At 35.8% G+C, this 14884-nt stretch overlaps 1 long non-coding RNA gene across 1 annotated transcript in view; it reads right to left on the reverse strand.

The window, feature by feature from the left end:
* Window positions 1-552: 552 nt before the first annotated feature.
* The window catches only part of LOC106964434 (uncharacterized), a 28311-nt gene continuing 13979 nt past the window's right edge, over window positions 553-14884 (reverse strand). The window contains exon 3 of the long non-coding RNA XR_001428424.1: window positions 553-1346. This is a non-coding gene — a long non-coding RNA (uncharacterized LOC106964434). The remainder of the gene's footprint in view (window positions 1347-14884) is intronic.

The following is a 14884-nucleotide window of genomic DNA, read 5'->3' on the forward strand; positions in this document are numbered from 1 at the left end:
CTTGCAGATTTCTTTGTATATATCTAGAAGACTTCTGAGATTAGGTTCTAAATTTCTGGATTTTTGGCAGAAATGTACATGTTTTCATGTATTAAAGAAAGCTTTCAGTTTCTTTTGTTAGTAAATTTATTTTCAGTAATAAGAACAGGATTTAGGTCACATCCTGTTGTGGCCACATTGAAGCCACCTTAATTTATTACTGCATTTGTCCAGTAAACAGAGAGCTCTCACTTTCAGTATACTTCAAGAATTTTCACTTTGGTATAAAGATGTTGCTGTTGCACATTCACACATTTGTGGGGAAGTACCACAAGCATAAAGAGAAGTCTGTATTTATAAAAATATATGAGATTCAGATAAAGTCAGTAGCTTTATCAACCATAAAATTGCACAAATTGAAACAATAAAAAAATAATAATTTTTGATCAAATGTTTTTGCGGTGAGGATGAGGCAGTTTTTCAGCTGTACTGAAATGCAGAACTGCAATGAAAACACTTTTCACACAGCACAAGTCATGTGATCAACAGCCAGACGTTACTACTGCCAGAAACGACAAAGAAGATGATGGTTTGTTTTTGATTTAGTCAGACAAAGTGCAGCTGGTTCCACCAGAGCTCTCACAGCATCGCACAATTCATGAAAAGTTGTGTGGCATTCAAACGTGTTGAATCCATAATTATTCATAATTAATACAGCAGACTTAAATTTCCCCAAAACACCACGTTAGCTGCATACGTTAGCCACAAATGTTAGCTGCATAAGACATCAACGTCTCCTCTGATGGTTGAATTCAGAATACATCTCATGTTTACATCCATTGCTGCCATGACTTTTAGTGACTTATCTCGTGAACAAACTAATTCATGTGTGATTTTAACTTCATTACCGACATTAGCAGAATATAGACAAAGACCTGCGCACATTTGTTATCTAAATGCTGCTTGCATCTGGTTGTAAATGATTGTAGGTATGCACAAAAGAATAAATAAAAGACTGAAGATTGTTCCTTTGCCTTTCATTTTCTTTCAAACAAATGCAACGTCTATATTTCCAAAGAGAGGTAAACGCTGAGAACCTACCAGTACTGTAGGCCAAACAGGGTTGAGATGCCGATGTATGAGGCTTTGGTGAGTCTGTCAGTCACCCTGGGTATCAGAGGTGGGTGGAGCTTATATCCCCAGGTGGCGGTCTGTGGTTTGTAAGGTTCATCTCTGCCTCCTCTGAACTCCTCCCCTGAGCCGCTGCAGGGTTTTTATGGGTAGCACGCTATGCTGAACATATTTTTATCACACAGTTGGACTTTTTCTTTGTCTTTCCTCTTTATTTCTGTCTTCATAAGGTTTTCCTGTGTGAACAAACAGAAAACATTCAGTTAGCTCAAAAAGCCTGTCTGAATGGATGCTAATGAGCATTAGTCAAGCAGGGTGGAGGAAGAGTTATGCTGTGGGAGACTAAATGAAGCCCCATCGTGAAAAACATGTGTTTGCGGCTTATTGAAGGACTGCCTTCAATAAGGACAATGAGCCTAAACTTACAAACTGGTTTAGATCAGGGGTGTCCAAAGTGCGGCCCGCGGGCCATTTGTGACCCTCGGATTGACTTTATTTGGCCCCCAACTGCAATTCAAAAATTACACAAATTTAGCCTGCAGATGCAGATGGAGACTTTTAATTTGTAATCAGGGTAAAAATTCACACCAACATTATTGCAATACAAAGCATTTGTCTTTATATAACCAAGTTTTAAAAACAGAAACTGAAAACTGGGTGTTTTTCTTCTAATACAGAAAACATGCAAAATTAAAGGAGTTTTAACTCAGAAAATAATGTTTATGAAGCTGATTTAACAATAAACAAGTGTCTGAAATTTGTTTTCTAAGTTCTAATTGTTTATTCATTTTCAATTGTAAGTTTTAACTTGCTTCAATTTAAGCCAAATTATTATTTCAGAACATGCACACATTTCTCTCTTATTTTAACTCCATTGTCAAGTTAAAATAGCCACTTATTTTACTTTAGAATAATTTAAAGTCCTGATTCAAACTGCATGAACAAACCTTCTGACCTGATAATGAGTTTTATTAAACATCTCGATGAATTCGGCTCAAGGTAACACACTTCCATCTCAGGATACAAAAACATGCCGCTAAGCACCCTGGGAAATAGTTCTCACTCCTGTCTTTTCCTTTTTTATTTTTTTAAGTGCCAACTTAAAAACTCAACTGGAGGTTTGACAAAATTAAGAAAAAGTTTACACAACTTACTAGTGTAAGTTTATCTTTCACAAACTCACACATTTAAGTTCAAAATCTAACTGGCCTTAAAGAGTAGAAGACAGTAGACACCACTAAATGCGTCTGAAACGTTTTACAGTGAAACAACATTCGCTGTTTGTTGGGACTGCTCCTTTAAGCTCATTTACTTCTGTTTGCCCTGCCTTTCCTCCTACGCTCTGCTTCCCTCTCTTTATCCCGACCATCCCTGCAAACAAAGTGAGAGCCAAGGGTGAATTAATAAAGGAGTGAAAGTAGAGCACAACTCCCCGAGGTCTGCCTTTTCTGGGACGCTCACACAGAGAAAGGCTCTCAGACACACAAACGACAACACAATCTACATAAATCTAAGCCTTTATTGTGATAAAAGGCAAAAATCAGATGCTACAAAGTGGTAACAAATCATTGTCTGCAAGTAGTAAAACTGAGGAGAATGATGAAAAAATAAGAAAAAAATGAGGATTTTTTTAGCTTAGATGTTAAAAGCATGTTATTCTTAGGCTTTCATTCATATTGTTTGTGTTTATTTTCTTTTTAATGTTCTGATTGTTCATTTTCTTCTGTTAAATTTTGTCTCTGTACTACAGTTTTGATCCTCCCCTCCTTTAGTTTTTCCCAATTATCTTCTTTTCCTTTCTTTTTGTTGTCATTCATCTATTTTTCTTTATTCCCTTATTTTTTAAATGGCTTGCTTATGTAACTCAATTTATTAAGTGAAAAATATAGAATAGCCACACAAACTGATGAATATTACTATTTTCCACTTACAGCTGATAAAAACTGCTGCTTTTACACGGGATGCTAACCAGATTTTTCCACACATGCTAGGCTACATGACGGATTTAGCCTAGCATGTAGCGCGACATTGTCTCCATGGTTACCAATGGTTAGACGCGCGCCTTCTCCATAATGCAATATTGAATATCTTTGTAAGTCTACAGACGTATAAAGTATATGAAAGTTAGTCTTCTTACCATGTAAAAAGCGTTCGCTGCAAAACTGCGATTAAACCGAGGGCTGCCAGTCGTTATGATTAACGGCTGCTCTCCATCGCCGCCGCATCTTTCCTCATTAAGTTATACAGTAAAATAAAAAGTTTGGTTTCTATCCTTGTCTGTTTATGCAGCAACCCATGACCATTTTAAAGGTGAAATAAACTAAACACAGGTGATATTAGGCTGGTTTTTGAAAAGGCTTTAAAGGAACTAGGTGGTTTTAACGTCCATCATGGCGGAGCGGGCAGATTTCTGACGTCACATGCAAAGAGTCAATACTCCCTCTCTGTTAAATAACTTTCATACAAAAATCAGCAGTTGAGTCTCATTCCTGCAGATCTAAAATAAGTTATTAGTACAGGCAGACTGCTGTTCAAACAAGAGCATAACACTGGTCCTTAACAGGTTTCATTGTTCTAAGCAGTTAACAATTCTGGCTCATCTAGCGAGCAAAAATAAATCCCTCAGGACTTTGATTGTGATTCAACACACCGAAGCGGCACAGTCAGATGCTGGGGATCAAGCCAGCAACTGTTCAATTATTCTTTGAATTTCCTCACATTTCTGCCAGCCACTAAGCTCTTCATCCCCAAATATATCCTCTTTTACTCTGCTTCTACCATTAACTTTGTTTTGTTTTATTTCATCGTGTTGACCAAAGCGAAACAAGAAGGTGAATGAATGAAACAAGTAAAAACTCCTCGATAATCAGTGGATGCTCAGAGGTTTATATGAACTGATTGATTAAAATGTTTCAGTCATAGTTTTTATTTGATAAATGATAATAAATTAACAATTTAATTTGATCCACTGTTGAACAGTTTAAATACTGTATAATCTGACTAATTGTAACAAATCTGCATATAAATGGATGAGCACATTTCCTAGCAACAAATGAGAGAGATAACAATAAAAAACTGACAAAATAGAAAAAAAACAAAGAAATCTGCAACCAACTTAAAGCAGTGAGCAGTTTACCTCTGAGTGACGTTTACATTTAGGGAAAATAGACCTTTCCTCTGTAACTTCTACTCTGTTTATTTCCTATCTGATAACTGTCATTAAAGACAAATATTAGTACGAAAAAACTGCTAACGTCTAAACTTGTAGCACCTTGCGTTACTAAATTATAACAAATGTGCCAGATATAATTAAAAAACCCTCAAGCAAATTTTATATTTTTCTTGAAACCCATCTTACTGAATATTACTAATGTATGAAGCTAAAAAATAACTTAAAATTAAAATTTCCTCCTCATTTAGGCGATGAAACAACCTGCATCACCAAAAATAGTCTGTATGAGATATTGGGGTTACTGGGAGGCCTCCTTCGAAACGGCCTGAACTGGGAAATTAAGTTTTATTAAATGAGAAGGTGACAGCTGCTGTCTACATCTATTATGAATAGAGATGAGTGTTGTAATTATTCTTGTTTAAATGCGTAAAATCCAAGTTATTGTCGTTAGAAACATTTACTCAAGTTTCTTATTTAGCAAAATTAATTTAAATGTTTCATCATCACTGAGCAAGACAGAGATCCCTTTCAGTTTTATAGCTTTTCTTTTAAAATATATTTTTCTTCTTTTTCTGCACCAAAATTATCATCAGCTTCCAGTAAAATATACCAATAAATATGGAGAGGTTTCCCCTTCATGCATGTATATTACCTCCTTAATTTGAAAAACTGACACAGTTTGCTCAGCCAAGCTTTTTCTTTTAATCTAATCTACCATGGCATCTTGGTTTAAAATTGAAAACACACACAAACTCAAGGTTGCCCAAATTTAGCACTTTCAAATACCTCATGATTTTCAGTAATAATGGAAAACGCGTATTGACCGAATGGGATGACCTGATCAGATATTGGCCTGGAGTCCCGATCAAAGCTTTGAAAATGACTAAACTTAGTTCACATCATGCACACATGTATCATGTTAGCTGCATTACCCATATGGAGCTAAATTAGTCTCAAAAAGATTCATAAAGCGCACAACTCTACAACGTAATTCACAGGCACGTGCAGAGGGGTGATGCTGGGGGGGCTTGAGCACCTGCCCTTTTTGCTCCTTGCCCCAAAGTACCCTTTCACATAACAGAGGTAAACAGAGAACACAAAAGTTGTACTAAAGAGTAGTTGTACTTCAACATAGTTTTACTGAAGTAAAATAAAAAGTAGCTATCCATGAAATTACTCAAGTAAAAAAGTATTTGGTAAAAAAAAAACTACTCAAGTGCTGAGTAACAGATAAAATTATCAATCATTTAATATTTAAGAATAACATGATCAAATGGTCAAAAAACATAAAGTTAAAAGGAAATTTTAGTATTTTAAGGATGAAAATGACAAAAAAAATTATATAAAAAAATATATAAAAAACAACAAAAGAAAAATTTTTCACAATCAGTTTCATTCAACAAAAAACTTATGAAACTTTAATAAAAACTGCAAGTGTGCATCTGTCTGGTGAACTTTTGGTTAAAACATGTTTGATTTTCATTCGGTGGGTAGAATAAGAGTACAGATACTTCACAATAAAATTACTACAGTAAAATTAAACAGTACAAAAGTTACTAAAATAAATGTAATTGAGTAAATGTAACTCAGTTTGGAGCTTTCAACTTTTGTGCACAGAATTCACAAGTGATGTGATGCATTCAAGGCTGGTGGAAAGCTGGGATATCTGAGAATTAGAACTGTAATGGGGGCTTCAATGCAAAATAAAAGCTTGAATATTTGAAATACAGTATTTTTGTTTGGCCCAGTTGGCCAAAACCAGTAAATTAAAAACATACACTTACATCAAAGTTACTGGATTCTAAAAGTACAAACTGCTGAAATATACTAATGAATGTTTTTTTCTTTTCTTGGAAAAATAAAAACTCTGAAAACTGAGGAGAGCAGCAGTACCGTCTCTATTCATATAGTTGATATAGCCTACTCTGTGTAGCAGCTGAGCTTTTCTGTTGCCTGTCTTATTCTGTGGTGTGACTCAATGTGTGTTAATTCACATTACAGACCAATATCACCACCTAGTGTAAGGAGTAGGAACAGGCCTGACCATTGAAGTCAATGGAGTGTGACCCACTTTTGATATGGAAACCCTCTTTTCAAACATTTTTTTTCTAGGAAACACTCAACCTTTGGAAAGATGCTTTAATATTTGAGTAATGTTCATTTATTCATTTTTTAAAATCAGCTTAATAACTTTTCTAAACCAACTAAAATAACACAGGAAACTCAATTTGCAGAAAGAAAACTAATCCACTGAAATACTTGTCATGTATGATGAAACATCAATTCAAGAAACAAACACATGACCTGACTATGACATTTCCTTCCCAAATGGATTAGACAGTGGAAGTAGTGGTAACCAGGATGAAGCTGCCAAAATAAAAGCTCAGCAGTAAAACAATACAGAGTGTAAGAGTTAAAAAGAAACTGAACTTTAAACATCATTGAAATATTTTATATCATGTCCAATATAGAAAGAGAAATGAAGGACAAATGGAAGGAAGACAGATTTTAAGTCATCAACAAAATAAAATTGCAAGAGCAAGAAATAGTCTAAAAAGTGAGAGTTGAGGAAGAAGAAGCAGGAAGATTGAGAAAAGAAAAGAGCCTCTTGCAGAAGCCCAAGGGGTATCCTGCTATCCCAGAATGCTCTGCTCTAACCTACTTTGGTATTTCTGTTTCTGTCTTTGTCTCTGCAGCGCTCTGAGTGGGCTACAGCTACCCAGTACACACCATATTTGAACGGGGTTGTAGGTGTGTGTGTGTGTGTGTGTGTGTGTGTGTGTGTGTGTGCGCGTGTGTGTGTGTATGTGTGTGCGTGTGCATGCGCGTGTGTGTGACCAAATTAAACAAAGACCACACATTTGAGTAACTGCAGCTTTAGGAAGAGCAAATCTGCAAACTTTTGATGATTACTGTTCCTATTTTTAAGTGTTTTTAAGCTCTGCATTTGTGTGTTTGTAACTGTGTCCTTAAAATGACTCAGTCCAAGTGTAGCCTATATATCTGAGTGTGTATCCATGGGTGAATGGGTTTGTGGATTGTATAACTGAGTGTGTGTGAGTGTGAGTGTTGTGAGGACTCAGTGGGCAGCGCAACGACCAGCTCAGCAACACTCCGTTACCATGGAAAACATCCATCCAGCTCAACTTTCCTCCTCATATTAATGACTTAAATAGGCATCTACTGACTTATTAATATATATTTCATATTTTTTGTAGATTTTGCTAATGTTAATTAAATAATATTGGAGAAAAAAAAATATGTATTCCATTGGTAGATTATTTCACTTATAAAATGAGAAAAATATCTTGTTATAAGTGAATTTATTTGCCTTTATCATCAATATTAAGGCATTATTTACTTAAAACAAGCTCCTATATCTTGGTGAAAAGTTACATGTAAGTTTGTTGTGTCTTATTTCAGCGATACAAAGATATTTGAACCAGAAACTAGACCAAAGATACTTGGTAAGAGTTTGTGTTTTTGCAGTGTAGTTTTTTTTTCAAATGAAAAAGAAAACTTTTTCATTTGAACATTGAACATAGAACTTTAACATTCTATGTTAAAGATTAGTTCCAATAAACAACTTCAGTGTGTCTCAAACTGAGCATAAAATGTTCAGAAAATGTTTATTTTATACTCACCTGCCCAAAGGAGGTTAACTAAATTCTACTTTTGTCTTTTTTATTCCAACATTTTTTTTCTAACTGATATAGGACCTGAAACAAAAACAAGCAGAATTCCCTTTTACAGTGCATGTAAGGTGAAATTGTATTATATGATAAATAATAATATGATAAATAGTGATACACTGCTGGAATCAGGGCTCCACCTGCTGCATGCCCAGCAACACAGACACAATTATACTTCTATTTTAGAGCACACTCTCTGATTCTCTAATAGTAAAAGCCCACCGGTGACATGTGATTTACACGTTAACACACATTAACCCTTCTGTTTGTCTCAGGTGTTACTACACCTGACTTCACGACAGAAACGCTCAGGTTTGCTGCAGTTATTCTAGAAAAACAGGAAACCAAACTGGTGGTTAACATCAGTCCAGCAATTTCTGCCTCTATACATTAAATAAAATACAATAAATAATCTAAACAAACTACAAGTCAATAGATCCCAATCAGCAGGTAGCAGCAGTTATGAAATTAAACTAGCTAAAAGGGACATTAATAACAACAGTTAAAAATATACAAGACACAGCAAAATTGCTCATGGAACACAGTATATAATTAAATTTCTCTCAAATATGTGTTAATATATAATGTTAGTAAAGAAAACACAGAGCCAATCCTAACATACCAGTTACCAACGGCAACAGGAAAAGGGGGAGGAGCTGTCAGTTACTGGTTACTACGGTAACCACCAACTGTCAAGAGCAGCAGAACAGAACTTTGATACATTTTTAGCAAAAGTCTGGAGACTTTATGACTAAACAAAATAAATTTAGAGAGTAAATAAATTCTGACAAACTTCAAAAGTTACATATAAACTTTCCAGTCTTTGTCACACTGTTGAGTATTTGGCAATGTCATAAACAGACAAGATGCCATATTTCAAAATCCTCTTCACACTGTGGGTGTGTGTAAAATTTTACTGTAACAACGAGGCAGCTTGAATTGTAGTCTATTTTATTCAGGTCTTGGGAAAAACAAATAATGAAAGACATAGTGGAACATGGGCATATTTTAAGGTAGTGAACATTCAGTCTGTAGCAAAAGGAACAATCTGGCAACCTTGCTTAATCATATTACTAGAAATGTTTCTCTACCAGTGGTTTCTGCAAAACACGGCACCAACAAGCCAGTTTCTGTTTCTCTGAACCAACTATTTACTGAATCCAGCATTACTTTGTGCCTTCATCCCACTTTCAAGATACACTGTGCTCTGCCTAGATGAAGCACTGATATCATATTTACAATGAGAGGATTGCATGGTTTTCATGGGAACACACAGTTACGCTCATTGTCAGTAAGAACTCGATGTTACTACCAGTTGCCATTATCTCATGAAAGATAACTTTTAATTTTTTTTTTTACTGTAGTTTGCAATACTGAGAATTTCTGTTCAAAACATAAAGGTACTCAAAATATCAGTATTAATTATAATTTTTGTAACCCTGTGAGTGCTAGTTGGACCTTATTGTTGTAGATTTTGACAATATTTTTTTAAGATCAATTAAATTGTATGCTAAGTCATGTTTTCCTTAATCTATAAAGAATACCGAAAATTTAGTTTTTTTTATTTTTTTATCTTAATTTCAGAACTGAACCATAATGTTTGAAAAAATAATGTAAAATATAATACTATGCAGAAATTTAAGTGACTTTCTGACTAAACAAAAGCTTATAAGTAGGGCTGGACAGTGGCTGAAAATCGTTTCACAATATTAGTGTTTCATATCAGTCAAATATCGATAATTATTGATTAGTTTTTGTTTTATTCACAGTTTTCACTCCAAACCATTATTTTATTTTTAAGCATTAATGATGCACAGGGGTGAAACATTAAACTGCTGCTGCACAAGTTACTCAACAGGTTGTTGCTAGGTAACCAAAGAGAGAGTGCGTTGCTAGGTAACTAAAGAGAGAGTGCGTTGCTAGGTAACCAAAGAGAGAGTGAGTTGATTCTGCATCAGAGTTCAATGAATTTACTGAAAATCCTATCGGTATTATAAATTGACATTGATCACACGTATATCACATATATTGTTACTGACTTATGGTCCAGCCCCAGGTATTAGTCAATTAAATAACACTTTTTTAACCACTAATCACCTTTATGGCAATATCTATTCTTATATCTAATCTAATGTTTACTATGCAAAAGACTATGAGCAATCCAACTCTCACATCTTTTATTAAACTTCTGCTACAGAATCAACACAACTCAAATATTACAGCAGTTATGCTAACTACTGTTTTTAAATCAAATCCTAAGCTTCACTTCTCTGATGAGGAGTCCCTCACATGTGCAACATCTGCAGGTAAAATGTAACATTGAAAATAAAACTGATAGCTTGCCCTACATTTCGGATTATTTTGACCACTTGGGGGCGCACATAGAGCACTGAAATGATTAGCTGAAACTAAAATGAGGAAAAACAAACAAAACACCTTATATTAGCATAAAGTTAATTAATCTCTTTCTGAAATGGCAAACCACTAAATTTTGCACCCTTGATTCCAGTAGACATGTACTATTCAGAATGTATCTAAAGTGGCAGATTCTCCAACTTTATAACAGAATTTGATTTCTAATGAACTGTCCTGTTTTTCCACATATATCAAACAATGTAATGCCAGGAGAGATGGCAAGAAAAGGAAATTGCGTCACATTTTGTTTATAATTTTCCATTTATAAACCTTGGAGGTGAGTTTACATGCAGATTTATTCTTGAATAGAAGTTCTTAGGAGAGCAAACAGCCTGCATCCTAGTTAAACAAATTACTGTTCTCTTCTTCTTTTGTACATTTCTTGTAATTAATGTTAATAAAATGTCAAGCAGTAGGAGGTTGATTATGTGAGAAGTTGCAGATCACTACTAGAGCCTACACTGTTTGGGTTTGGGAAACTATCACTGGAAACCGCTGCATTAAACCGGATAACGGCTGAGGAGACACTGAGTCACCCTGTCTTTTTCTAATTCACGCAAACACTAAAACTACGACACGCACGTACTTCCAGGAACGGCTCTGCAGCAAGTTCTAAAGAAATCTGAGCAGCAGAAAGATGTCAGAGATGTCCTGTTGATGTGTGGGAACAATCAGCACCACTGAAGAGCCTGCACAGCTCCAGCCTGATCCCACCCTGGAGCTTTGTGAGAATGTCCATGGGCATCCTGTGCAGCGTGCGTGTGTGTGTGTGTGTGTGTGTGTGTGTGTGGGCGGACAGAGAAGCTGAGTTGTCACGTTGGCCAGAACATATCTGCATATTCATAATCAAGCAACATACAAATCAGGTAAGCAGAAATAAAACTTCACAAGCAAATTGAGAAGCAGTAATGGTGTCATGCTAAGGACAGCAGCAGAAAGCTGCACAACTTAAAGAGATAAAGTGAGAGCGCAAGAGGAAAGACACAATGGCAGAATATGAGAGGGAGAGAGAAAGAGAGAGAGGAGGAGAAAGAGTGGTAGGCAGGAGACTGTGTGGGTTGACTTTTTCTCTCTCCCGGGTGCTATGGAAACCTACAGAGCTGCAGCTCATCAGTGGAGAGGAGGAAATAAAGACAAAAAGGTAGGAAGATAGAGAAGAAATGAGGGGAAAATAGTCATAGAAGAACCGATTTCCTTAATTTTGAGAGAGAGGTAATCATCCGATACTTACATGTGATGCAGATCTGATCTACTTCACCAGATATCTACAAAAATAAAAAAAATATCCACTGTCCTCTTCTGCTCTCCTGTAAGAGATTTGACTGACAGACCGGCCCATCAGGTCATCTCTGCACGTTTGCAGCTAACAGTCGCCCCACTTATGCTAAGTAAGCAACTTACACATTAGAAAAGTATTTTCTAATGTTTTCTAATGATCAAAATAAGTCCAAAAATGTGATGAAAACCACTTTCTACAGCTTCATTTGGCTCATTCATGCTGGCGCTGAGATTTTCAGTTTTATATGTGCATGAATGATGGTGGGAATGGAAAGCACAGAAAAATCCCAAATGTATTTCTGAGACGCTGCTACGCTTCCTCCTCTCTGCTGCGTCTGCACACCACCATCCACACATGGCCCATATTTCCAGCTCCAGCATCCTGCAGGTTCTCGGATAATTCGGTTCAGCTTCAGGACGCCTGCTTCATAAAACAACGAGCAGCATGATTCTACAGAGAAGTAATTGGTGAAGTTAGGGATGTTATAAAGAAAACAGAAAGTTACCGAAATAAGACAATTTACAGACTCACTGTTTTTATCTGATTAGTGAAATATAGGTCACCATGACAACACCCTTTGCTGTAGAAAGTTAGATATTTTCAAGACAAATATTTGCATTTTTAGTTCCACCTCTACACTTTAGTCGCTTTCCGGTGAGTTTCAATTTTAATGTTTTAACATCAGATCCATTGTAAGCCTTTCTTTGTCTCTAAATTATTCATCTTTTACTGCTAATGTTCAAAGGATTTATAGAAACATTCATGCTTAGAAAGATTGTTTTCTAAAACGGGGATGTTTGAATGATCATTTGCATGTAAAAACAAAAACACGAGTTTTATAAATAAAATAAAACACAGGCTAATTTTGCAGTTATGAAAAAGTCAGAAACATAAATTAAAAACTTTCGCCCTTTCGTTTTCACTACTTTATTTAATATCAAACAGAAATCATCCACAGGATCAACAACCGGAAGTGAAGAAGACGACAGGAAGTAGTTAGAGGATCGTGACGTGGCATGTTGTTTAGTCACGTGTTTTTATTGCATTTCTTATTCAGCGGAAACAACGCAATTGTGCAATTGTTTATTATATTGATGAAAAAGTACTCATAAGATATTTTTCCATGTTAAAAGTAAAATAATATGCCAATGGTTAATATAATCAATATTAAGGAATTATTGACTTAAAACAAGCTGCTACATCTTGCTGAAAGGTCATCCATTAGTTAGTTTTGTCTTATTTCAAGTTTAATAAGATATTTGCACTAGAAAGGGGGTCAAAAATCCTGGTAAGATGGAGTGTTTTTGCAGTGTACACGTTAATCCGTGTTGCTTTGGTTCATTTGGACACAGACCTGAGGAAGATGCTGGCCATCAGTGGAGTCAGGCACATTGATTATGACTTGTTGCTTCTTGATTACACATTAACATGCTCATGTGCCGCTTAATAATGAGAACAAATGAAAGCTTGTAATTTGAGTGAGTCACTCTCTCAGTCTCCTAAGCTGTGTTATCGTTTTAAAGCCGTTTTATTTGACAGAAGAATTAGACATTGTTCGTGGTAGGAACCTGACATGCTTTGTCTCCCTCATCTGCCCCTCTCAGTCCGCCTCCTTCTGTCTCTCGCTCGCTTCCTCTTGCCCCTCTGCTCATTTCTCACAGTTTCATAATCTTGCTGAGAATGATGCAACTATCCAGTAACAGTATGGACAGGCAGACACGCACAGTCTTTTTAAAATCAGACCTCTCGGAAGGTATTTCTTAGCTTCAGTTTTGTTCTCAAACTAAAGATGAGGATTTCCTTCCCCTTTATATGTTTCTGTTTACAGGAAAAGTCTGGAATGTTTGCCGCTCCTCCATGTAAACGAAAACCAAATAAATGTAAAAGGAATAATCAGGAAATGTTTTATGAAAAGAAAGGTGGGTACAACTTAAGGGGAATACTGAATTTTAAAATATGCACTCAAGAGAGCTGAATTAAAAATAAATACAAATCTATGTTACTCAGGCTACGTTCACACTGCAGCCTGAAGTGGCCCAATTCAGATTTTTTGTTTTTATTTATTTATTTTGGCGTGGTCGTTCACACCACTACGACTTGTATGTGTTTTTTCTTTTGTTATGTATTTATTTTAATAACTTTATGCTTTTATATGTTCTCCCGGGTGAACCGCAGACGACCTGAAAGTCTCCCGCATGCGCAGTAGAGGGCGCAATAACGTCACAAACAGTGAACATGCTCAGTGTTTTGCCAACCGCCACAGTGTTTGCAGAAGTAAACACGGATGCTAATGGTGGAGCATAGCTTACGATTTTGAAGTTGTCCGACCGGAGCAGCGCATTAACAACTCAATCCTTTACAGTCCGCCATGGTTGGTGTTTTTCTTCCCGCTTGCGCGTATCAGGACGCAGAAGAATGACGTTTCTCGAGTATCAGTGACGTTCAGGTCGGATGAATCATAAACACGTAGACCCCTCATGGAGCGGGTCGGCCCGTTGGTGCGACACGTAACAGCGTCCGCCATATTGAATGTGGAATGTGTGCCAGTAAGCTAATACAAGTAAACGGACTAACTTCACAAAGTGCCGTTCTACAAAGTGTTTTAAATTAATTCCTGTCATTGACACATTTTCTCACACACATTAATATATTTGGCAATCAAAGAAATGACTAAAGACAGCGTTTCTAACTTTTGATATGATTATTTAATTGTTTTGGGGCATTTCTGAATAAAGAGCACAATGTTTTTATTTGATAGAAATTATTCTGATAATTTTTATATTGACATTGATGAACAGACACTTTTACAGTGTTTAGTTAAAGAACATATTTACATAATTCCATAATTTAATGTACATTTAACGTTTCAAGACAACAAATTATTTTCTTGTATTTATTTTTTATACATTATTGAAAAATTACTTTTGGTTTATAAATCAGTCATTGTCAAACATTAAACTACATATTTTTCTTGCTTCTTTCCAGAGAAAAAAAATTATTACAGTATGGCAACTCTGCTATTGACAGCAAAGAGTTAAAATAATTCTAACAGAGCAAATTATTTTTGTTTCATTACATAAGGTGTAATACTCAGTGTAATACACTAATACTTCAGATTGAGATATTTAAAAATACACAAAAAGTGAAAGAATAAAACATTTATTATACTGGGAACACTGGCCACAGGCAGGGCTTCAGTCTGCTGGTCACACTGGG

This window comes from Poecilia latipinna, unplaced genomic scaffold, assembly GCF_001443285.1.
Source record: "Poecilia latipinna isolate Pla-1442-1.1 unplaced genomic scaffold, P_latipinna-1.0 Scaffold1672, whole genome shotgun sequence".
Lineage (NCBI taxonomy): Eukaryota > Metazoa > Chordata > Actinopteri > Cyprinodontiformes > Poeciliidae > Poecilia > Poecilia latipinna.